This window comes from Balaenoptera physalus (assembly GCF_965194825.1).
Source record: "Balaenoptera physalus genome assembly, chromosome: 17".
NCBI lineage: Eukaryota > Metazoa > Chordata > Mammalia > Artiodactyla > Balaenopteridae > Balaenoptera > Balaenoptera physalus.
In genome coordinates, this window is record NC_138895.1 from 42,039,319 (window position 1) to 42,062,995 (window position 23,677).

Consider the following 23,677-nt stretch of genomic DNA (forward strand, 5'->3'; position numbering starts at 1 on the left):
ATTTGAGTCTTTATACACCCAGTTCTACCTCTGCATTTGCACTTACCTGGGTGGATAAATCCTGTTGGCTTAAGAAAGTTTGTGTTGAATTTTTGTCTTTTAAATCTTGTAGAGTTCTGATAACACAGTATGCTCAGTTGAAGGAGAATCAGTGGGTCTGGTAAATGCACAAAAGTGCCCTATATGTGCAGCAAATATTTGTGGTCCTATTTGTGACCTTCCTTTTTGCCTTCCACCTAAAGCAGTAGTTGTACACTCCCACTAACCATAATCATATACATGCACTTCGTAAATGAGTGTGTCTCATAGTCTTTGACTCATGAATGTTGCTGCTTGAAAGCTTTCAGGATTTTAGGTGGCTCTACCTCCTATTAGTGCTGCTGTGTCCAGCCATCAAGGCCTCATCCCACTACAGAGGCAGCGTATGTACTGGCATGTGAAAACTCTAGCAATCGTATTCTGTGAGAGTCAGAGATGGTCCGAGTCATCTGAACAGTCCTCCAGTGCATCTGTCTCATATGCTGCATATGATTTGTGAGAAGTATCCCTCCAGTTTTCCTATAAAACTAACATCAGTGTTTACCTATAAACAGACACAGAAGTCACTGCTGACTGTACTCTGCTTTGTATACAATCCTATTATATAAAGAGCTCAAGCAGCATGTCTGTCTGCCTAGATGTGTGTGTTCTCCTTCTCCAGCTGCCAACCACCTAAATTATTCAGCAAACCCTAATCATGCCAAGTTTTTAGTCAACAATGGAGATCCTGCCAAAGAGCTAATAATGTTAAAAAAAAAAAAAGCAATGTTTGTGACAATTAACAGAGCCTGCAGCCTGCAACGCACGTTGGACTCATTTGTAAAGGAAAATTTAAATGATATGCTTCATTATAAATGGTCCCATGCAGCACATTGCTAATCAACCAAAGCAGCTTCTTCTCCTCCCCCTGCCCTTCTTTCCTATCTGATAAACCCAAATGGCAGCACTGTGTCAAGGCTCTTGGCCACTGCTTGCTGTAGCTATAAGCTATAAACATGGTGTGGTTATCTATCAGTATTCTAATCAGCTTAGCTCAAACTGAATAATTATCTCTAACATGGATGAATAGAGCAGTAGCCTCTTATCTTGTCTATTAATAATCACAAATATAACTTCATGGCCAAATCAAGAGGTATGTTACTGTTCCCCTGGGAGCCTGTTTGGGTAAAACCCCCTGTGACTGCACCAGTCTAAGGAGTGCAGATGGGACAGTGAGCCCATAATGATGGGCTGACAGCTGCCAAACCCAGCAAGTCCTCCCCCACTCTTGGCAGAGAGAGAGAGAAAGACATTGATTGGGGAAGTGGGGCTGATTCTCCATACTAAATAACAATTATTTCTCAAATAATGTTTTGAGATAAAGGGAGAGGAAAGAGGACAGAAGACTGTTGCTGGATCTCCAAATTCCAGTCTCAGCGAAATAAAACTCCACAGCCCAGACCAGCCCAGCTAATGGGCAGCACATGAGCACCAGTTACCTTCACTTCTAAAGCATGTCTCTGTTCCTTCTGCTAAGACACTTCACATAACTAAATCCTTCAGGCCATTAAAATGTTTCATTTGTAGAAATGATCCCTCTGTAAGTTTGCCTTTTTAACACAAAGGGTCAAAAGTGTTTGTAAGAAAGGGCACAATAATATTTTTAGTATCTTATATTTTTTCTTCCTGTTTTATTGAGATATAATTGACATACAGCTCTGTATAGGTTTAGTGATTCGACCTGATTACCACAATGAAATGATTACTACAATAAGTTTAGTGAACATTCATCATCTCATATAGATACAAAATAAAAGAGAAAGAAAAAAATTTTTTCCTTGTGATGAGAACTCAGGATTTCCTCTCTTGACAACTTTCATATATAACATACAGCAGTGTTCATTATAGTAACCATGTTGTAGTCATTACATTCCCAGTACTCATTTATCTTATAACTGGAATTTTGTACCTTTTCATGGTCTTCATCCAGTGCCTCCTTCCCTCACCCCCATTTCTGGTAATAATAAATCTGATCTCTTTTTCTATGAGTTTGTTTGTTTGTTTGTTTTTGAAGTATAATTGACCTACATCTCTATGTTAGTTCCCTGTGCACAACAAAGTGATTCGATGTGTCTATATATTACAAAATGATCACCATGATTAGTCTAGTTACCCTCTGTCACCACAAAAAGATATTACATTAATATTGTCTGTATTCCCCATGCTGTACATTTCATCCCCATGACTCATTTATTTTGCAACTGGAATTTTGTACCTCTTTATCTCCTCCATCTATTTCACTCATAGCACCCCACTTCTGGCACCCTCCTGTTTGTTATCTGTATCTATAAGCCTGTTTCTGGTTTATTATGCTGGTTCATTTGTTTTGTTTTCTAGATTTCACACATAAGGGAATCATATGTTATCTGTCTTTCTCTGGCTTATTTCACTTGGCATAATACCCTCTAGGTCCATCTATGTTGTCGCAAATAGCAGGATTTCATTCTTTTTTATGGTTGAGTAATATTCCATTGTGCATATGTGTGTGTGTCTGTGTGTGTATAAAACTTCTTTATTCATTTATTGATGTGCACTTAGGTTGCTTCCATATCTTGACTATTGTAAATAATGCTGCAATGAACATAAGGGTGCATATTTTTTTTGAATTAGTGTTTTTGTTATCTTCCGAAAAAAAGCCAGAAGTGGAGTTACTGGATCATATGGTAGTTCTATTTTTAACTTTTGAGGAATCTCCATACTGCTTTTCATAGTGGCTGCACCAATTCACCTCCCCACCAACAGTGCACAACAGTTCCCCCTCCCTTTTTTTTTTTTTTTTTAATTTTTATTTATTTTTGGCTGTGTTGGGTCTTCGTTTCTGCGCGAGGGCTCTCTCTAGTTGTGGCGAGTGGGGGCCAATCTTCATCGCGGTGTGCGGGCCTCTCACTGTCGTGGCCTCTCCTGATGCGGAGCACAAGCTCCAGACACGCAGGCTCAGTAGTTGTGGCTCACGGGCTTAGTTGCTCCGCGGCATGTGGGATCCCCCCAGACCAGGGCCTGAACCCGTGTCCCCTGCATTGGCAGGCAGACTCTCAACCACTGCGCCACCAGGGAAGCCCCCCCACTTTTTTTTTAACAAATTTATTTATTTTATTATTTTATTTAATTTATTTATTGTTTCTGGCTGTGTTGGGTCTTCGTTGCTCTGCAAGGGCTTTTCTCTGGTTGAAGCAAGTGGGAGCTACTTTTCATTGTGGTGCACGGGCTTCTCATTGTGGTGGTTTCTCTTGTCATGGAGAACGGGCTCTAGGCACACGGGCTTCAGTAGTTGTGGCATGAGGGCTCAGTAGTTGTGGCTCGTGGGATCTAGAACGCAGGCTCAGTAGTTGTGGCACATGGGCTTAGCTGCTCCCTGGCATGTGGGATCTTCCCAGACCAGGGATCAAACCCATGTCCCCTGCACTATCAGGCAGATTCTCAACCACTGAGCCACCAGGGAAGCCCAAGAGTTACCCTTTCTCCAACATTCTCACCAACACTTGTTATGTGTTGTCGATTTGATGATAACTATTCTGACAGGTGTGAAGTGATATCTCATTGTGGTTTTGATTTGCATTTCCCAGATGATCAGAGATGTTAAGCATCTTTTCATGTGTCTGTTGGCTATCTGTATGTCTTCTTTGGTAAAATATCTATTGAGGTCCTCTGCCCATTTTTTAGTTTGTTTTTTTGTGTGTGTGTCTGTTTTTTGATGTTGTTTTGTATGAGTTCTTTGTGTATTTTGGATATTAACCCCTTATCAGATATATCTTATCCCATTCAGTTAGTGGTCTCTTTGTTTTGTTGATGATTTCCTCTGCTATGCAAAAGGCTTGCTTTATGTAGTCCCATTTTTAAATTTTTGCTTTTTTGTCCTTGTCTGAGGAATCAGATCCAAAAAAATATTATTAAGACCAATGTCAAAGAGGATATTACATATGTTTTCCTCTATAAGTTTTATGGTTTCAGGTTTTACATTTAAGTCTTTAATCTATTTTGAGTTTATTTTTGTATGTGGTATGAGATTGTAGTCTAGTTTGGCTCTTTTACATGTAGCTGTCCAGTTTTTCTAACACCATTTATTGAAGAGGCTATCTTTTCCCCATTGTATATTCTTGCCTTTTTTGTCATGGATTAATTGGCCCTATAAGAGTGTGTTCATTTCTGAGCATTTTATCCTGTTCCATTGATCTATGTGTCTGTTTTTGTGCCTATACAACAATGTTTTGATTACTGTAGCTTCATAGTATAGTTTGAAATCAGGGAGCATGATACCTCCAGTTTTGATCTTCCATCTCAAGAATTTTTTGGCTAATTGGGGTCTTTTGTGTTTCCATACAAATTTTAGAATTATTTGTTCTAGTTCTGTGAAAAATGCTATTTGTATTTTGATAGGGATTACGTTGAATCTGTAGATTGCCTTGGGTAATATGGTCATTTTAAGAATATTAATTCTTCCAATCCATGAGCACAACATATTCTTCCATTTGTTTGTGTCATCCTTGACTTCTTTCCTCAATGTCTTATAGTTTTCTGAGTACAGGTCTTTTACCTCCTTGGTTAGATTTATTCCTTGGTATTTTATTGTTTTTGATGCAATTGTAAATGAGATTGTTCTCTTAATTTCTCTTTCTGATAGTTTGTTGTTAGTGTATAGAAATGCAACAGATTTCTGTATATTAATTTTGTATCCTGCAAGTTTACTTAATTCATTAATATTTCTATTAATGTTTTGGGGACATCTTTAGGATTTTTTATATATAGTATCATGTTATCTGCAAACGGTGACAGCTTTACTTCTTCCCTTCCAAATTGGATTCCTTTTATTTGTTTTTCTTGTCTGATTGCTGTGGCTAGTAGGACATTATACTTTTAAAAACAAGTTCTCATGTGCACTGTGGTGCCCCCCCAACCTTGTTTTAATTCATGTGTGTCAATTTGTTTAAAGCTGTGGGCCTTCTCCTCATAAAAATAATACTCATTGGTAAATTTATACAAAATCTGAATAAGAATTAAGGGGGTTCACAGTCTTTCTAAAGACTACTTGTGCATTTTAAAGGGGTCTAATAGGCACCAGCTTAAAAACACCTGGCTTAAACACAGAAACTAAACAACGAAGACTCCAAGAATAGAAGTAGAGCCCCTAATTGTGAAATGAACTATGCCATTGGTCCATAGAACATTGTTAAATCAGAGTTTCTGTAAGAGGATGAAAAGAGGGCTAGGACTTCCTATTCTGCCATTTTGTTGACACCATTCCCAGTGAACTGTGTTTTAAAGTTACAAGGCTAAGTTTGTCTTATAAAGATTATTTTGAAAACTCTGTGGTGGCTGTGGGTTTTTTAACAGGCTATTGCTCTAGGTTATCCCCACAGAAGTCTATTTAACCCCAATAAATCCAAAATAGGGTATACATCCTGTGGACTCTGTAATCATGTTTGTTAGGCAAAAGGGTAGAGTGTGAAGAGAGACAGATGATTGTATTTGGGAAGATGGAAGTGGTTGAAGACTTTAACAGAGAGTTTTCAGTGGCTTGCTGGGAGAAAAATCTAACAAGTGGGTTGAGGATAGAAAGAGGGATGAGGAAGTAAATGCAGATGGGAAAAATGACAACATGTTCTAATGATGATGAGATGAACCAACAGAAAAAGAAAGATGATAATGCAGGGGAAAAAAAGTATACTTGCAAGAGCAAAAACATTGACTATAAGGGGGCCAGGCTAGAATTCACATGTAGAAATATAAGGATTGTTTTTAGATAAGAACAGATATATTTTGTTCACTTCTTACAACTAATGGGAAAAATCCTATCTGGAATTACAGGATTTATGTGTTTCTTTATCTGTCAGCTTCAATTTCCTGGACTGGTTGAAACCTCTGTAGGGGATTCAGTGATTGGTAGCTCCAAACTTGCATCTTTACAGTGTCTTGAACATCCAAATTACAGATGATGGAAATGGAGAGAGAAACAAGCAGGTTCTTAACTTAAAAATAATAGAGCAAGAAGGCAGTTCAGAAACCAGAAGTGACTCTGACTTCCACAGTGCTTTGCTAATCCTTCAAATTCCCATGCTATTCCCCCATACCCTCCTAAAGCTTTCCCTAGGCAAGGAGAATTACCATTAGTTGCTGTGATTACACTTTCTGTGAAAACTTAAAGGCTTTGTACAACTCATTTCCAGGTTGAAGTTTATTGTGGAGAAATCTGAGGCTAACCTGAATTTCTCTCCCTATAGATGATTTGATCTTTTTGCCAATATGCATAAGGGGATCTTTATATTTGAAGTTTAGCCTCTTTACCAGGATATGACCATTTGTATCATCTTTTCCCCAATCTGGGACATAGTGTGCTTTTTTTCTATTTGAAAAGCTTTTTTTTCCTGGAAATCTTTCTTTTATAAAACCTTTGAAATATATTTTTCTATTTCATTTGTTGAGATTTCATATTTCAGGAATACCAATCATACATATATTGAATCCCCTTTGTCTCATTTGTCATACTTCATATCTATTATTATCTCTTAAAAAATTTAAAATCTAGGTTCATTTCCATTTTTTTTAAGAATTTTTATTTTATTTTATTTTATTTATTTAATTATTTTTGGCTGTGTTGGGTCTTCGTTGCTGTGCACGGACTTTCTCTAGTTGCGGTGAGCAGGGGCTACTCTTCATTGTGGTGTGTGGGCTTCTCATTGCCGTGGCCTCTCTTGTTGCAGAACATGGGTTTTAGGTGCATGGGCTTCAGTAGTTGTGGTTCATGGGCTTTAGAGCACAGGCTCAGTAGTTGTGGCTCACGGGCTTAGTTGCTCCGTGGCATGTGGGATCTTCCCAGACCAGGGCTTGAACCCATGTCCCCTGCATGGCAGGCGGATTCTTAACCACTGCAACACCAGGAAGCCCCATTTCCATATACTTTTGTTCATTTTTCTCATTCTTAACTTCCATATGTCTAACTGTATCATCAGCAGTGTTTGTTCTCTTTTGTGTTGCCTACAATGCGACCTTTGATTCTAGTTCTCCCTTCCATTTCTTATCCTAGCTTTTGCTCCTTTGTGTTTATATATCCTTCATGTATTGCTTTATTTTCCCTTTCCTAGGCTCTTCTACTGAGTTTATGGCAAGATATTTAATCATGGTTTTTAACTGCTCAATGGTAATTTTTTTGTTTATATATATGTATGTGAGTGTATATATATATAATACATATATATATAAAATGCTGACTGTTCTTTGTCTGCCATTTGTTTATTTGTAATATTTGTATATAGATACTGTTTTGATAATTATAGATAATTAGTCATTTTTGAATTATAAGAATTCTACATCAATCTTTTATTTATCAGAGCTTCATGGAGGGGAGGGGTTAATGAGGTGTTCTGGGCTAATGTTCTTGGCTCATGCTCAAGATTCTTGTGTATGTGTATGTGTATTGGGGTGGGGGGTTGTCTTACTCTTTATTTATTCCCAGCCAACAAAAATATGCAACTCTAGGGCTGCTTGAAATTTAGAATAGCTTTCCTCTTTGATGTCTCATGTACACACTGGTTCCAGCAAAAATAGTCTGACCATACATTTCCTCATTCTGCCCAGCATTGCCTCCTTCTTCTCATGTCAGTGATGTCCTAAACAAGTTACCATTTGTAATCCATGCATTCAATATCATTATCTCAATAAGTGTTTTTGCTTCCTTGTTTTCATCTTCAGGGTATTTTGACTTATTTTGGAGAACTAGTTTCTTCTTTGTTTGAGATCAGTAGTTGCAAGTGACTTTCTGTTCCTCTACTCGATCTTTAACTTTGTCATTTATTAAATTTGGTGCAATAGGCAACACTCGATTTTGTTTAAGATAGAGCTTGTGTTCCCACTCTTACTCCCAGAGACCCTTAGCCTTATAAAAATAAAATTCCTTAGCACATATAAATTAAAAATCTTCTAATAGTTTTATATATAACATTGTATTTATTCTGACATCGTAAAGCCAGAAGTCAGAAATAATTTCTTAATGCTTGCTTATTACAAGCATTAAGGACATTTACACTTGAACTAGAATCTCAAGGTTTTCCTAGTATCATGAAAAAATTGATGGAAGAGAGATTTGGGCCAGGTGCACTTTCAATCTTTCTAAATTGACATATGGCAGAAGCTAATTATATTCATCCATCCATTGTTCAGGATTCTTTTTGCTGAAAAAGAAAGAAACCCAAGTCAAAATATTTTAGCTAAAATGAGGGATTTGTTGCCTCACATGACCAGATTATGGGAAAGTGAGGGGTAGAGCTGGCTTTGTGGACAAATGGAAGTGGGGACTTAAGTACCATCAGACTTCCTTTTGCTTCATCTCTCCTCTTTGTTCCTTTATGTGTCAGCTTCAATTTCCTGGACTGGCTAAAATCACTTTAGGGGAGTCAATGATTTGTAGCTCCAAATTTGCATTTTTATAGTGTCTTGAACACCCAAAAGAAAGAGACTTTTTCTCCATCAGCACCAGTGTGAAAAATCACCTGGGGAACAATTCTGATCAAGCTGGCTGAATACTGGTGCCTGTCCCTTGCAGCTCTCATTCTAACCAGGCTTTGCCTTGCCTATGTGTCCAACCTATGCACAAGAAAAGCAATGTCAATGATTGGAAGAAAGAAGTGGGGAGGAAGGACATGGAAGGGCAAAAACAATAGTCACTACACAAATCTAATTGTGATTATAAGGTACTATGTAGAAGTTTTTCACGTTGCCTTTCCATGAACAATGTTATATCATTTTTTTTAATATCTTTTTTTTTTAAACATCTTTATTGGAGTATAATTGCTTTACAATGGTGTGTTAGTTTCTGCTTTATAACAAAGTGAATCAGTTATACATATGCATATGTCCCCATATCTCTTCCCTCTTGCATCTCCCTCCCTCACACCCTCCCTATCCCACCCACCCCTCTAGGAGATCACAAAGCACCGAGCTGATCTCCCTGTCCTATGCAGCTGCTTCCCACTAGCTATCTATTTTACATTTGGTAGTGTATATATGTCCATGCCACTCTCTTACTTTGTCCCAGCTTACCATTCCCCCTCCCAGGATCCTCAAGTCCATTCCCTAGTAGATCTGCATCTTTATTCCCATCTTGCCCCTAGGTTCTTCTGAACTTTTTTTTTTTCTCTCTTTTTAGATTCCATATATGTGTGTTAGCATACGATATTTGTTTTCCTCTTTCTGACTTACTTCACTCTTTATGACAGTCTCTAGGTCCATCCACCTCACTACAGATAACTCAGTTTCATTCCTTTTTATGGCTGAGTAATATTCCATTGAATATATGTGCCACAGCTTCTTTATCCATTCATCTGTTGATGGACACTTACATTGCTTCCATGTCCTGGTTATTGTAAATAGAGCTGCAATGAACATTTTGGTACATGACTCTTTTTGAATTATGGTTTTCTCAGGGTATATGCCCAGTAGTGGGATTGCTGGGTCGTATGGTACTTCTATTTTCAGTTTTTTAAGGAACCTCCATACTGTTCTCCATAGTGGCTGTATCAATTTACATTCCCACCAACAGTGCAAGAGGGTTCCCTTTTCTCCACACCCTCTCCAGCATTTATTGTTTGTAGAGTTTTTTGATGATGGCCATTCTGACCAGTGTGAGATGATATCTCATTGTAGTTTTGATCTGCAATTCTCTAATGATTAATGATGTTGAGCATTCTTTCATGTGTTTGTTGGCAATCTGTATACCTTCTTTGGAGAAATGTCTATTTAGGTCTTCTGCCCATTTTTGGATTGGGTTGTTGTTTTTTTGATATTGAATTGCATGAGCTGCTTGTAAATTTTGGAGATTAATCCTTTGTCAGTTGCTTCATTTGCAAACATTTTCTCCCATTCTGAGGGTTGTCTTTTTGTCTTGTTTATGGTTTCCTTTGATGTGCAAAAGCTTTTAAGTTTCATTAGGTCCCATTTGTTTATTTTTGTTTTTATTTCCATTACTCTAGGAGGTGGGTCAAAAAGGATCTTGCTGTGACTTATGTCATAGAGTGTTCTGCCTATGTTTTCCTCTAAGAGTTTGATGGTGTCTGGTCTTACATTTAGGTCTTTAATGAATTTTGAGTTTATTTTTGTGCATGGTGTTAGGGAGTATTCTAATTTCATTCTTTTACATGTAGCTGTTCAGTTTTCCCAGCACCACTTATTGAAGAGGCTGTCTTTTCTCCACTGTATATTCTTGCCTCCTTTATCAAAGATAAGGTGACCATATGTGCGTGGGTTTATCTCTGGGCTTTCTCTCCTGTTCCATTGATCTATATTTCTGTTTCTGTGCCACTACCATACTGTCTTGATTATGGTAGCTTTGTAGTATAGACTGAACTCAGGGAGCCTAATTCCTCCAGCTCCGTTTTTCTTTCTCAAGATTGCTTTGGCTATTCAGTGTCTTTTGTGTTTCCATACAAATTGTGAAATTTTTTGTTCTAGTTCTGTGAAAAATGCCAGTGGTAGTTGGATAGGGATTACACAGAATCTGTAGATTGCTTTGGGTAGTAGAGTCATTTTCACAATGTTGATTCTTCCCATCCAAGAACATGGCATATCTCTCCATATATTTGTATCATCTTTAATTTCTTTCATCAGCATCTTATAATTTTCTGCATACAGGTCCTTTGTCTCCTTAGGTAAGTTTATTCCTAGATATTTTATTCTCATTGTTGCAGTGGTAAATGGGAGTGTTTTCTTAATTTCACTTTCAGATTTTTCATCATTAGTGTATAGGAATGCAAGAGATTTCTGTGCATTAATTTTGTATCCTGCTACTTTACCAAATTCATTGATTAGCTCTAGGAGTTTTCTGGTAGCATCTTTTGGATTCTCCATGTATAGTATCATGTCATCTGCAAATATTGACAGCTTTACTTCTTCTTTTCTGATTTGGATTCCTTTTCTTTCTTTTTCTTCTCTGATTGCTATGGCTAAAACTTCCGAAACTATGTTAAATAATAGTAGTGAGAGTGGGCAACCTTGTCTTGTTCCTGATCTTAGGGGAAATGGTTTCACTTTTTCATCATTGAGGACAATGTTGGCTGTGGGTTTGTCATATATGGCCTTTATTATGTTGAGGAAAATTCCCTCTATGCCTAATTTCTGGAGGGTTTTTATCATAAATGGATGTTGAATTTTGTCAAAAGCTTTCTCTGCATCTATTGAGATGATCATATGGTTTTTCTCTTCAGTTTGGTAATATGGTTTATCACGTTGATTGATTTGCGTATATTGAAGAATCCTTGCATTCCTGGGATAAACCCCACTTGATCATAGTGTATGATCCTTTCAATATGCTGTTGGATTCTGTTTGCTAGTATTCTGTTGAGGATTTTTGCATGTGTATTCATCAGTGATATTGGCCTGTAGTTTTCTTTCTTTGTGACATCTTTATCTGGTTTTGGTATCATAGTGATGGTGGCCTCGTAGAATGATTTTGAGAGTGTTCCTCCCTCTGCTATATTTTGGAAGAGTTTAAGAAGGATAGGTGTTAGCTCTTCTCTAAATGTTTGATAGAATTCACCTGTGAAGCCATCTGGTCCTGGGCTTTTGTTTGTTGGAAGATTTTTAATCACAGTTTCAATTTCAGTGCTTGTGATTGGTCTGTTCATATTTTCTATTTCTTCCTGGTTCAGGCTCGGCAGGTTGTGCATTTCTAAGAATCTGTCCATTTCTTCCAGTTGTCCATTTTATTGGCATAGAGTTGCTTGTAGTAATCTCTCATGATCCTTTGTATTTCTGCAGTGTCAGTGGTTACTTCTCCTTTTTCATTTCTAATTCTATTGATTTGAGTCTTCTCCCTTTTTCTCTTGATGAGTCTGGCTAATTGTTTATCAACTTTATCCTCTCAAAGAACCAGCTTTTAGTATTATTGATCTTTGCTATTGTTTGCTTCATTTCTTTTTCATGTTTATCTGATCTGATCTTTATGATTTCTTTCCTTCTGCTAACTTTGGGGTTTTTTTTTTTGTTCTTCTGTCTCTAATTGCTTTAGGTGTAAGGTTAGGTTGTTTATTTGAGATGTTTCTTGTTTCTTATGGTAGGCTTGTATAACTATAAACTTCCCTCTTAGACCTGCTTTCACTGCATCCCATAGGTTTTGGGTCATTGTGTTTTCATTGTCATTTGTTTCTAGGTATTTTTTGATTTCTTCTTTGATTTCTTCAGTGATCTCTTGGTTATTAAGTAGTGTGTTGTTTAGCCTCCATGTATTTGTATTTCTTACAATTTTGTTCCTCTAATTGATATCTAGTCTCATAGCATTGTGGTCACAAAAGATACTTGATATGATTTCAATTTTCCCAAGTTTACCAAGGCTTGATTTGTGACCCAAGATATGATCTATCCTGGAGAATGTTCCATGAGCACTTGAGAACAATGTGTATTCTGTTGTTTTTGGATGGAATGTCCTATAAATATTAATTACGTCTATCTTGTTTAGTATATCATTTAAAGCTTGTGTTTCCTTATTTATTTTCATTTTGGATGATCTGTCCATTGGTGAAAGTGGGGTGTTAAGGCCCTCTACTATGATCGTGTTACTGTCGATTTCCCCTTTTATGGCTGTTAGTATTTGCCTTATGTATTGTGGTGCTCCTATGTTTGGTGAATAAATATTTACCATTGTTTGTTATATCTTCGTCTTGGATTGTTCCCTTGATCATTATGTAGTGTCCTTCTTTGCCTCTTGTAATAGTGTTTGTTTTAAAGTCTATTTTGTCTGATATGAGAATTGCTATTCCACCTTTCTTTTGTTTTCCATTTGCATGGAATACCTTTTTCCGTCCCCTCAGTTTCAGTCTGTGTGCTCCTAGGTCTGAAGTTGGTCTCTTGTAGACAGCATATGTACGGATTTTGTTTTTGTAGCCATTCAGCCAGTCTATGTCTTTTGGTTGGAGCATTTAATCCATTTACATTTAAGGTAATTATCAATATGTATGTTCCTATTACCATTTTCTTAATTGTTTTGGGTTTATTATTGTAAGTCTTTCCCTTCTCTGTGTTTCCTGCCTAGAGAAGGTCCTTTAGCTTTTGTTATAAAGCTGGTTTGGTGGTGTTGAATTCTCTTAGCCTTTGCTTGTCTGTAAACTTCTTAATTTCTCCATCAAATCTGAATGTGACCCTTGCTGGGTAGAGTAATCTTCGTTGTAGGTTTTTCTCCTTCATCACTTTAAATATGTAATGCCACTCCCTTCTGGCTTGCAGAGTTTCTGCTGAAAGATCAGCTGTTAACCTTATGGGAATTCCCTTATGTGTTATTTGTCATTTTTCCCTTGCTGCTTTTAATATTTTTTTTGCATTTAATTTTTGATAGTTTGATTAATATGTGTCTTCGCATGTTTCTCCTTGGATTTATCCTGTATGGGATCTCTGCGCTTCCTGGACTTGATTAACTATTTCCTTTCCCATATTAGGGAAGTTTTCAACTATAATCTCTTCAAATATTTCCTCAGTCCCTTTCTTTTTCTCTTCTTCTTCTGGGATCCCTATAATTCACATGTTAGTGCATTTAATGTTGTCCCAGAGTTCTCTGAGGCTGTTTTCAATTCTTTTCATTCTTTTTTCTTCATTCTGCTCTGCAGTAGTTATTTCCACTACTTTATCTTCCAGGTCACTTATCCGTTCTTCTCCCTCAGTTATTCTGCTATTGATCCCTTCTAGAGAAATTTTTATTTCATTTATTGTGTTGTTCATCACTGTTTGTTTGCTCTTTAGTTCTTCTAGGTCCTTGTTAAACGTTTCTTGTATTTTCTCCATTCTATTTCCAAGATTTTGGATCATCTTTACTATCATTATTCTGAATTCTTTTTCAGGTAGACTGCCTATTTCCTCTTCATTTGTTAGGTCTGGTGGGTTTTTGCCTTGCTCCTTCATCTGCTGTGTGTTTCTCTGTCTTCTCATTTTGCTTAACTTACTGTGTTTGGGGTGTCCTTTTCACAGGCTGCAGGTTCGTAGTTCCCTTTGTTTTTGGTGTCTGTCCCCAGTGGCTAAGGTTGGTTCAGTGGGTTTTGTAGGTTTCCTGGTGGATGGGACTGGTGCCTGTGTTCTGGTGGATGAGGCTGGATCTTGTCCTTCTGGTGGGTAGGTCCACGTCTGGTGGTGTTTTTTGGGGTGTCTGTGGCCTTATTATGATTTTTGGCAGCCTCTATGCTAATGGATGGGGATGTGTTCCTGTCTTGCTAGTTGTTTGGCATGGCGCGTCCTACACTGCAGCTTGCTGGTCGTTGAGTGGAGCTGGGTTTTGGCATTGAAATGGAGATCTCTGGGAGATTTTCTCCATTTAACATTACATGGAGCTGGGAGGTCTCTTGTGGACAAGTGCCCTGAACTTGTCTCTCCCACCTCAGAGGCACAGCCCTGACGCCTGGCTGGAGCACCAAGAGCTTGTACTCCACATGGCTCAGAATAAAAGGGAGAAAAAAAAGAAAGAAAGAAAGATGAAGATAAAATAAAATAAAATAAAGTAAAATAAAATAAAATAAAGTTATTAAAATAAAAAATAAGTATTAAGAAAAAAAAAATTTTAAGAAAAAAAACCCCCAAATCAGACGGCACCCTAGGTCAAATGGTAAAAGCAAAGTAATACAGACAAAAATCACACACAGAAGCATACACATACACAAAAAGAGAAAAAGGGGAAAAAATAATATATATATATCATTGCTCCCAAAGTCCACCTCCTCAATTTGGGATGATTCGTTGTCTATTCAGCTATTCCACAGATGCACGGTACATCAAGTTGATTGTGGAGATTTAATCCACTGCTCCTGAGGCTGCTGGGAGAAATTTCCCTTTCTCTTCTTTGTTAACACAGCTCCCGGGGTTCAGCTTTGGATTTGGACCCGCCTCTGCATGTAGGTCGCCTGAGGGCATCTGTTCTTCGCTCAGACAGGACGGGGTTAAGGAAGCAGCTGATTCGGGACCTCTGGCTCACTCCTGCCGGGGGGAGGGAGGGGTACGGATGTGGCACGAGCCTGCGGCGGCAGAGGCCAGTGTGATGTTGCACCAGCCTGAGGCCCACCGTGCATTCTCCCAGGGAAGTTGTCCCTGGATCACGGGACCCTGGCAGTGGCAGGCTGCACAGGCTTCTGGGAGGGGAGGTGTGGATAGTGACCTGTGCTTGCACACAGGTTTCTTGGTGGCTGCAACAGCAGCCTTAGTGTGTCATGCCCATCTCTGGGGTCCTCACTGATAGCTGCAGCTCGTGCCCATCTCTGGAGCTCCTTTAAGCTGAGTTCTTAATCCCCTCTCCTCGCGCACCAGGAAACAAAGAGGCAAGAAAAAGTCTCTTGCCTCATCGGCAGCTCCAGACTTTCCTGGACTCCCTCCCAGATAGCTGTGGCACACTAGTCCCTTCAGCTGTGTTCACGCAGCCAACCGCAGTCCTCTCCCTCGGATCCGACGGAACCCCGAGCCTCAGCTCCCAGCCCCCACCTGTCCCGGTGGGTAGGCAGACAAGCCTCTTGGGCTGGTGAGTGCTGGTCGGCACCAATACTCTGTGCGGTAATCTCTCCACTTTGCCCTCCGCACCCCTGTTGCTACGCTCTCCTCTGTGTCTCCAAAGCTTCTCCCCTCCACCACCCACAGTCTCCGCCCAAGAATTGGCTTCTTAGTGTGTGGAAACCTTTCCTCCTTCACAGCTCCCTCCCACTGGCGCAGGTCCTGTCCCTATTGTTTTGTCTCTGTTTTTTCTGTTTTCTTTTGCCCTACCCAGGTACGTGGGGAGTTTCTTGCCTTTTGGGAGGTCTGAGGTCTTCTGCCAGCATTCAGGAGGTGTTCTGTAGGAGTTGTTCCACGTGTAGATGTATTTCTGATGTATTTGTGGGGAGGAAGGTGATCTCCACGTCTTACTCTTCCACCAACTTGAGGATCCTTCATGTTATATCATTTATAAAATATCAGAGTCAAGCTTCCTCTGCATACTTACACAAATTTGCAGGATAATTTATGATTATCTCATATACATGTGACATAGCTATTTTATTGTGAGCTGACATAAAAAGCATAAACGTGTTAATGTGTATTCATTCTGCTATTTCTCTATTACTTTTAAAAGTATTTAGACAAGGTAGTTCCTGGATAGACTGCCCATTAATTACTGGAGACAAGAGCTAAAGGTGTTCCTTTGTGAAAGGGCTGCTTTGTTCCTAGACATCTAGGGAAGTCCTTTATTAATTACACAAATTTTATTTAGTTTACCTCAGTAAATAAGAATGAAACAGGAGTAAAATGATTATATCACTCTGGGGTTGTGGGGGAGAAAAGCACTAATGCAAGAACCCACTCTGTTTAATTACCCAGGTTAGTTGCCCTTCACTGAGACATCAAGGGTATCAATGCTTTTTTGCACTGTAAGAGCAAAAGGTGACCTACGGAATTTATAAACCATATTATCTTTCTTGAATCTCTTTAAGTACATTTCCAAAGTATTGATGTTTATATGAAATACTCTAATTTCGAAGTGTGTGACAAATCAGCTGCTAAAAGGAGGGATGATTGCCAGCTCTCATAAGAAAGACATATTTCAATTTTATTTTATTTTATTTTGCTCTTTTCATGGCAGTGTAACTTCTTCCCAATCAGTTGTGGAGTACTTTCATTCTGTTTATCAGGATAATGAAAGTCTCAACATTTCTTCTTTCAGGGAAAAGCGGCTGGAAAGAAATAAAATGAGCAATGTTTTCTTGTTCTTTTGTGAATTTTATAGAGACAGTAACTTGGCACAGACCCATGTTTCCAACATCTTACCCCTAAGGAGCTAGTTAGTGTAAAAAAAAGAGAAAAAGAAAAAGAAAAAACCCACTTGGGCAAATGCAGGCACCAATCCCCTCTCTCAAAAACTAGAGGAGAGAAAACAACCCATGTTTTATAGTGTATTACCTGCAAGTGCAGACGTGACTGTGGTAATCTCACTTTCGTTGCCCACAGACTGTAAAATATTTATGGAGACAATGTGATTTGGGTCAAGACATTAAATAAAGTAAAAGTTGCTTTATTCAATATGTGATGAACAGTATCCATGTTAAAAACCATTGGGAAAAGTGTTCAAATGAAAAAAATATGCTTAAAACAAATTAATCTGTTCAATGTTCATAAATGTTTTAAGAAATGCAGACAAATGAGTCTTGAAATCCATATTTATTGTATACAGTTGAAAAACTAATAGCATTTATTTAATCCAGAGGGGGAAGCAACTCAAAATTTGGCTTTTAATGGTCAACAGGAAATATTTTTCCTAAGAAATTACCAAAGTGTTTGTTGTCAACCAAGCTACAATAGGGTTATAACTCTTCTCTTGGCAAATAGCTAATGTTATTAGTCTAACATTGATTTATAAAGAATAGGTTCCTTCCAAACCTGCAGAAAATCTTAAGTCCTGACTAAAAACACTGTCTAGATTGAAAGAATGTGTGTGTGAGAAGTGCAAAGCCAAGTGTTGACTTGAGACTTGTGTATTGCTCCGTGGCTATTATGCAGCAAATTAGGTAATATATTCACTCAGGGATATTATCTGGTGCTGATTAGGGTCAAACTGTGGGGTCTTGCTCTGCTGGGTCATTCTCTAATCTGTATTCATGATGGAAAAAAAAAAAAAGCTTCATAATTTAAACAGAGAAGTAAAACACAGCTACCTAGTTTAATGGTCTTTATGAAAGCTGCCCCTTGAAGCCTACGTTCTGGGTTAGTCAGTGAACTTAAGGTCAAGTTGATGGTGACAGTTTCACTCACTCACTCATTCAATGTTTGCTAATTATTTATAAATTCCTTCCTTGAGAAGAAACAGAGATATCCATTTTCACCAAAGCAAACTTCATATAGGTATGAATCCAAATTCAGTCTCAAGCATTATGCAAATGAGTGTATGTTTTGCTTTCTTGTTTGTGTAAATGAAAGATGTGGAAAATCCTACATGACACAGTTCAGGTAAGCTTGAGTCTAACTTCAAGGTAATATTAATAATAAAGCCAACATTTATTAATAGCCAACAGGATAATACATATTGGGCCTGTACTAATTGCCAGGCACTGTACTAGGTGCTTTCTTTAAGTTATCAAAGTGGTTTAAATAATTTTTAGGTTTGAGCGAATCATAAAATTTAATATAATATAACATGGCAAAGAAATCTGTTTGTTTTTTCTGTTCTTTATGGGCATGAGGCTTTGTGAAGCATCACCAACTAATCATAGACATGATGCCTACCAGTGAGAGGGTTTCATGGAAGACTAAAAGAATATATGCAAAAATAGTGCTAAAGTTATTAAAATCATTACAGTTCAAAGGAAATTGAAATGTTAAATGCCAATAATTGTCCTTTTAGTGGTATATTTCCTTTGCATTCATACAACACTCTAGATTATGAAACAGACAAACTGAAAAACATTAGAATCTGAGGTTGGAAAATGAAGGGTTAAGTGACAGTGAATTTTTATATTCTACTTATAAAAATATTTCTTATCCCAAATGCTCCATGTGATTATGGTTCTTCCAGATCAATTAAAACAGAAAGAACAAAAAATAAACTAATATGTTTAATTTTTTTTGGCAGTCTTTTTCTATTCCAGTGGTTGGTTTAGCCTGACACTTGCTTTTATACAACCTGTGAGATAATTGCGGTTTTAAAATTTTTAAATGGTTGGAAAAAAATTTAAGAAAAATAATACTTAATTACATGTGAAATTATAGAAAATTCAAAGTTAAGTATCTACAAATAAAGTTTTAGAGGAATACAGACATGCTTATTCATGTACATATTATCTATTGTGATTTTGTGCTATAACAGCAGAGTTGTGTAGCAGCAACAGGGAATGTAAGGCCCCAGAAGCCTAAAATATTTAGTAACAAGATCATTAAGAAAAAGTTGGCTATCTCTATTCTAACCCAATAAAATGATAGACTCATTGCTAAATTGTACTAAGTCCAACTAGTTGTTTGAGACCCATCTTCAATGCGACACACCTGGTTGTCAAGAACTGCGAAGGGTTTGATATTTTACTCATAAACTTGAAAGTTTGCCTGACACATTTCATGAATGCAAGTAGAGGACATGAAACTCCTGGGTCAGGGACAAAAGACAGTTTACTACTCAGCATTAGCAGTAGCCAGAGTATCAGCATTTCTGAGCTGGTTTTCCCCAAAGGGTCAGATGATTACTGCATACAGGGTGGGTGGGTTGAATTGCAGGAAAAGAACTCTGAGCTTAAAGATCTGGAATCTTTCATACTTGATAGTAGGCATGCCTGCGTTTTGCTCCAGAAAAGGGTGTTATCTGTATCCTCCAAGGCCATTTACACTACAATCATCATTGAAAACAAAGGAACAATGGTAAGTCAGTGCATCACTTGCAAGACATGAAGAAATACAAGAGAGTTATTCTGAATCATTTCCAACACTGATTATTTTTGTTACCTTTAGTTATGAAACCAAATAAATATTGCAAAACTGTTTAGGAAAATAGCTGAAAAATCAGAATTTACTTGAAAAATTTCAACAATGCAAATAATTTTAATTTTTATCTATAATTGTTAAAAGTCATTTAGATAGGTAACACAAAATGGGACATGGATGTTTTTTTATCAATTTGGGAATACACATTCAGGCCTGTATAGCTCAAAATCAAATCTCTCATTCTTTCAAATATGTAGTAAGCTGTACTGTTTACTTTATAGTGGAATTGTTTACCTTCTCTGTGGTTTGATTTTCAGAATGGAATTTTATTATTTGATAGAATTTAACAATCTTCTGAAATTGTGGTTTTAAAGATTACTCATGCTATTCTGTTTCCCTGTGGCTATTAGAATTCTCATGGAAATGTTTCATTCCCTTATCTCCAAAGTAGAAATTCATTGTTAGCTCACTGTTTACCAGCAGTCTGCAAGGGCACTAAACTATAGCCCTAGACTGGAATCCATGATCAGGGAAGTCAGGCTAGCAAGGAGGCTGCATCAGAATCATAAAATTACAGAAGAAACATCTTTCAAAAGTACAATGCACTCCTTCACAAACACTGGCTTCCTTCCAACAGTTTCTGTCTTAGAAGGTAAGTACTCAGAGAGGTAAATACTCAGAGAGGTAAATGATATTAAGGGTTTGACAAAACAGCTCTGGGAATCCAAGCCCATTTAAAGAAAGTAACGTATTATCTCCTAAACATGTTGAAAAATAATTTAATAATTTAAAATAATAGAATGTAGCTTTGCTAAACATGTTATCTTCTTGTTGTCTAAGGATCAGTTGTTCCTGAATGAGCCAGTTGGACAATACATTTTGTGTTCCTTTCCATTGGGCTGTCCAAAGACTCTAAAAGACTGACTGCTTTGGGATTTGCTTTTTTGAATAGACATCAGTAGGGTATAACCCCAAACTGTTTTATTTATACATATATTTTTTTTCCTCTTTGCCAGCATTTTCTTTTCCAATTAATTATTACTAGAAGTAAATAAAACAATTTTTAAAACAAATTAGTCTCAATCACAAATAACATACTATCAAAATGTCCTTTTAAAATGGCTGTTTTACTTTATTTTTACTGAAAGTGAAAAAAAAAAAGAAATGTTACAAACTGAAACTGTCTGAAGTCAGGTAATTGGTGAGGCAAATATTTTTTTTTCTCATCACTGTTACTGATTGAAGGAAAGTTTTGAAATGCTTTAAATCACAAAGGCTTTAAGATATACTGAATTAAATTTTTGGATCACCTTGGTGACAGTGCTCTGAAAGGAATTTTACATCAACAGTCCCCCCAAATTTAGTGGTAGAAATAGCTTCTGATCAGTTCTTTGGAACACTGACAGGTGAGAAGTGAAAGTGAGAAGTCTGGGACACCATATTTAGGTAGTTTTTTAATCTTGAAGTTGAGGAATGTCATTTATACGTAACATCTTGTATTTTGTGGTAATGAGACTTCGGGGTAGGATTTTCCAGTTAAATACACTGACCTCCTCCAACTCCCAGAAATCCTGCTCCTGACAGATAGTGGAAGTTGGATGACTATAGCTTCATGTATTTCACCTTCCAAAAGATAGACACTATTCTTTTTGTTTCCTTCCAGATTTATTGAGATATAACTGACACATAGGACTGTATAAGTTTAAGGTGTACAGCTTATAGCTGTATTTCATGTATTTAGCTTCACGTATTTCACCTTCCAAAAGATAGACACTATTCTTTTTGTTTCCTTCCAGATTTATTGAGATATAACTGACACATAAGACTGTATAAGTTTAAGGTGTACAGCATAATGATTTGATTCACATACATCATAAAATGATTACCACAATAAGTTTAGTGAACATTCATCATTTCATATAGATACAAAATTAAAGAAATAGAAATTTTTTTTCCTTGTGATGAGGACTCTCAGAATTTACTCTCTTAGCTTTCATTTATAATATATAGTAGTGTTAATTATATTTATCATATTGTACATTACATCCCTAGTACTTGTTTATCTTATAACTGGAACTTTGTACCATTTGAACTACCCTCTCCCCCACCCCCTCCTCTGGAAATCACAAATCTGATCTTTTTCCATGAGTTTATCTGTTTGTTTGTTTTTGAAGTGTAAGTGGCTTCCAACACTCTGATAGTTCCTTGAACACAATATAGTGATTCGATATTTCTATACATTTCAAAATGATCACCATGATAATTTAAGTTATCTGTCACCACAGAAGAATATTACATAGTTATTGACTATTTTCCCCACACTGTACATTTCATACCAGTCACTTATATTGTAGTAACTGGAAGTTTGTACCTCTTAATCTCCCTCACCTATTTCTCTCCTCCCCCAAACCTCCTCCCCTTTAATTATCACCTATTTGTTCTCTGTATATATGACTGTTTCCATTTGTTCATTTGTTTTGCTTTTTAGATTCTGCATATAAGTGAAAACATACAGTATTCTTCTTTGTCTGGCTAACTTATTTCACTTAACATAATGCCTTTTAGGTCCATCCATATTATTACAAATGGCAAGATTTCATTCTTTTTTATGGCTGAGTAATATTCCACTACATCCATCCATCCATCCATCTATCTATCTATCTATTTATCTATCATCTATCTATCTATCTATCGATCTATCATCTATCTATCTATCATCTATCTATCTAATCTATCTAATTTCCTTCTTTATTCATTTATTAATTGATGGGCACTTAGGTTGCTTCAATATCTTGGCTATTGTAAATAATGCAGCAGTGAACATAGGGTGCATATATCTTTTCAATTTTTCTTCCAATAAGTATCTAGAAGTGGAATTGTTGGATCGTATGATGCTTCTATTTTTAATTTTTTGAGGAACCCATACTGTTTTCCATAATGGATGCTCCAACTTACAGTCACACCAACAGTGAACAAGGGTTCCCTTTTCTCCATATCCTCATCAACACTTCTTTTTTCTTGTCTTTTTTGATAATGGCCATCTTAACAGGTGTGAGGTGATATCTCATGGTGATTTTGATTTGCATTTCCCTGATGATTAATTATGTTGAACATCTTTTCATGTGCCTGTTGACCATTTATATGTCTTCTTTGGGAAAATGTCTATTCAGGTCCTCTGCCCATTTTTTAATCAGATTTTTTTTTTTTTTTGATGTTGAGTTGTATGAGTTCTTTGTATATTTTGGATATTAACCCCTTGTCAGGTATATTATTTGCAAATATCATTTTCCATTAGGTAGGCAAGATTTTCTTTCTGTTGATAAGTTTCTTTTGCCGTGCAAAAGGTTTTTAGTTTGAGGTAGTCTCACCATTTTGCTTTTGTTTCCCTTGCCTGAGGAAACAGATCCAAAAAAATATTACTAAGACCAATGTCAAAGAGTGTACTGCCTATGTTTTTTTCTAGGAGTTTTATGGTTTCAGGTATTAACTTAAAGTCTTTAATCCATTTTGAGTTTATTTTTGTGGTGTGAGAGAGTTGTCCAGTTTGGTTATTTTGCATGTAACTGTCCAGTTTTCCCAACACCATTTATTGAAGAGGTTATATTCTTCCCATTGAATATTCTTGCCTCCTTTGTCATAGATTAATAGCCTATGTAAATGTGTGTTCATTTCTGAACTATTCTGTTCTGCTCTGTATTCTGTTCCATTGGTCTATGTGTCTGTTTTTGTGCCAGTACCACACTGTTTTGCTTCCTGTAGCTTTGTGGTATAGTTTGAAATCAGAGAGCATGATACCTCCAGGTTTGTTCTTCTTTTCAAGATTTTTTTTCTTTTTTTTTTTTTTGGCTAGTTGGGGTCTTTTGTGTTTCTGTACAAATTTTAGAATTATTTGTTCTAGTTCTGTGAAAAATGCCATTGGTATTTTGATAGGGATTGCATTCAATCTGTAGATTGCCATGGGTAGTATGGTCATTTTAATAATATTGATTCTTGCAATCCATGATCACAGTGTATCTTTTCATTTGTTTGTGTCATCTTAAATTTCTTTCCTCAACGTCTTTTAGTTTTCTGAGTACAGGTCTTTTACCTCCTTAGTTAGATTTATTACCAGGTATTTTATTCTTTTTGATGAGATTGTGAATGGGATTGTTTCCTTAACTTCTGTTTCTAATAGTTCATTGTTAGTGTATGGAAATGCAATAGATTTCTGTATATT

The 23,677-nt window shown here is 37.0% G+C and overlaps 1 long non-coding RNA gene across 1 annotated transcript in view; it reads right to left on the reverse strand.

The window, feature by feature from the left end:
• The window catches only part of LOC309647169, a 227,039-nt gene extending 216,150 nt beyond the window's left edge, over positions 1 to 10,889 (reverse strand). The window contains exon 1 of the long non-coding RNA XR_014255849.1: positions 1 to 10,889. This exon is cut by the window's left edge and continues 18,070 nt beyond it. This is a non-coding gene — a long non-coding RNA (uncharacterized lncRNA).
• Between the last annotated feature and the right edge of the window lie 12,788 nt (positions 10,890 to 23,677).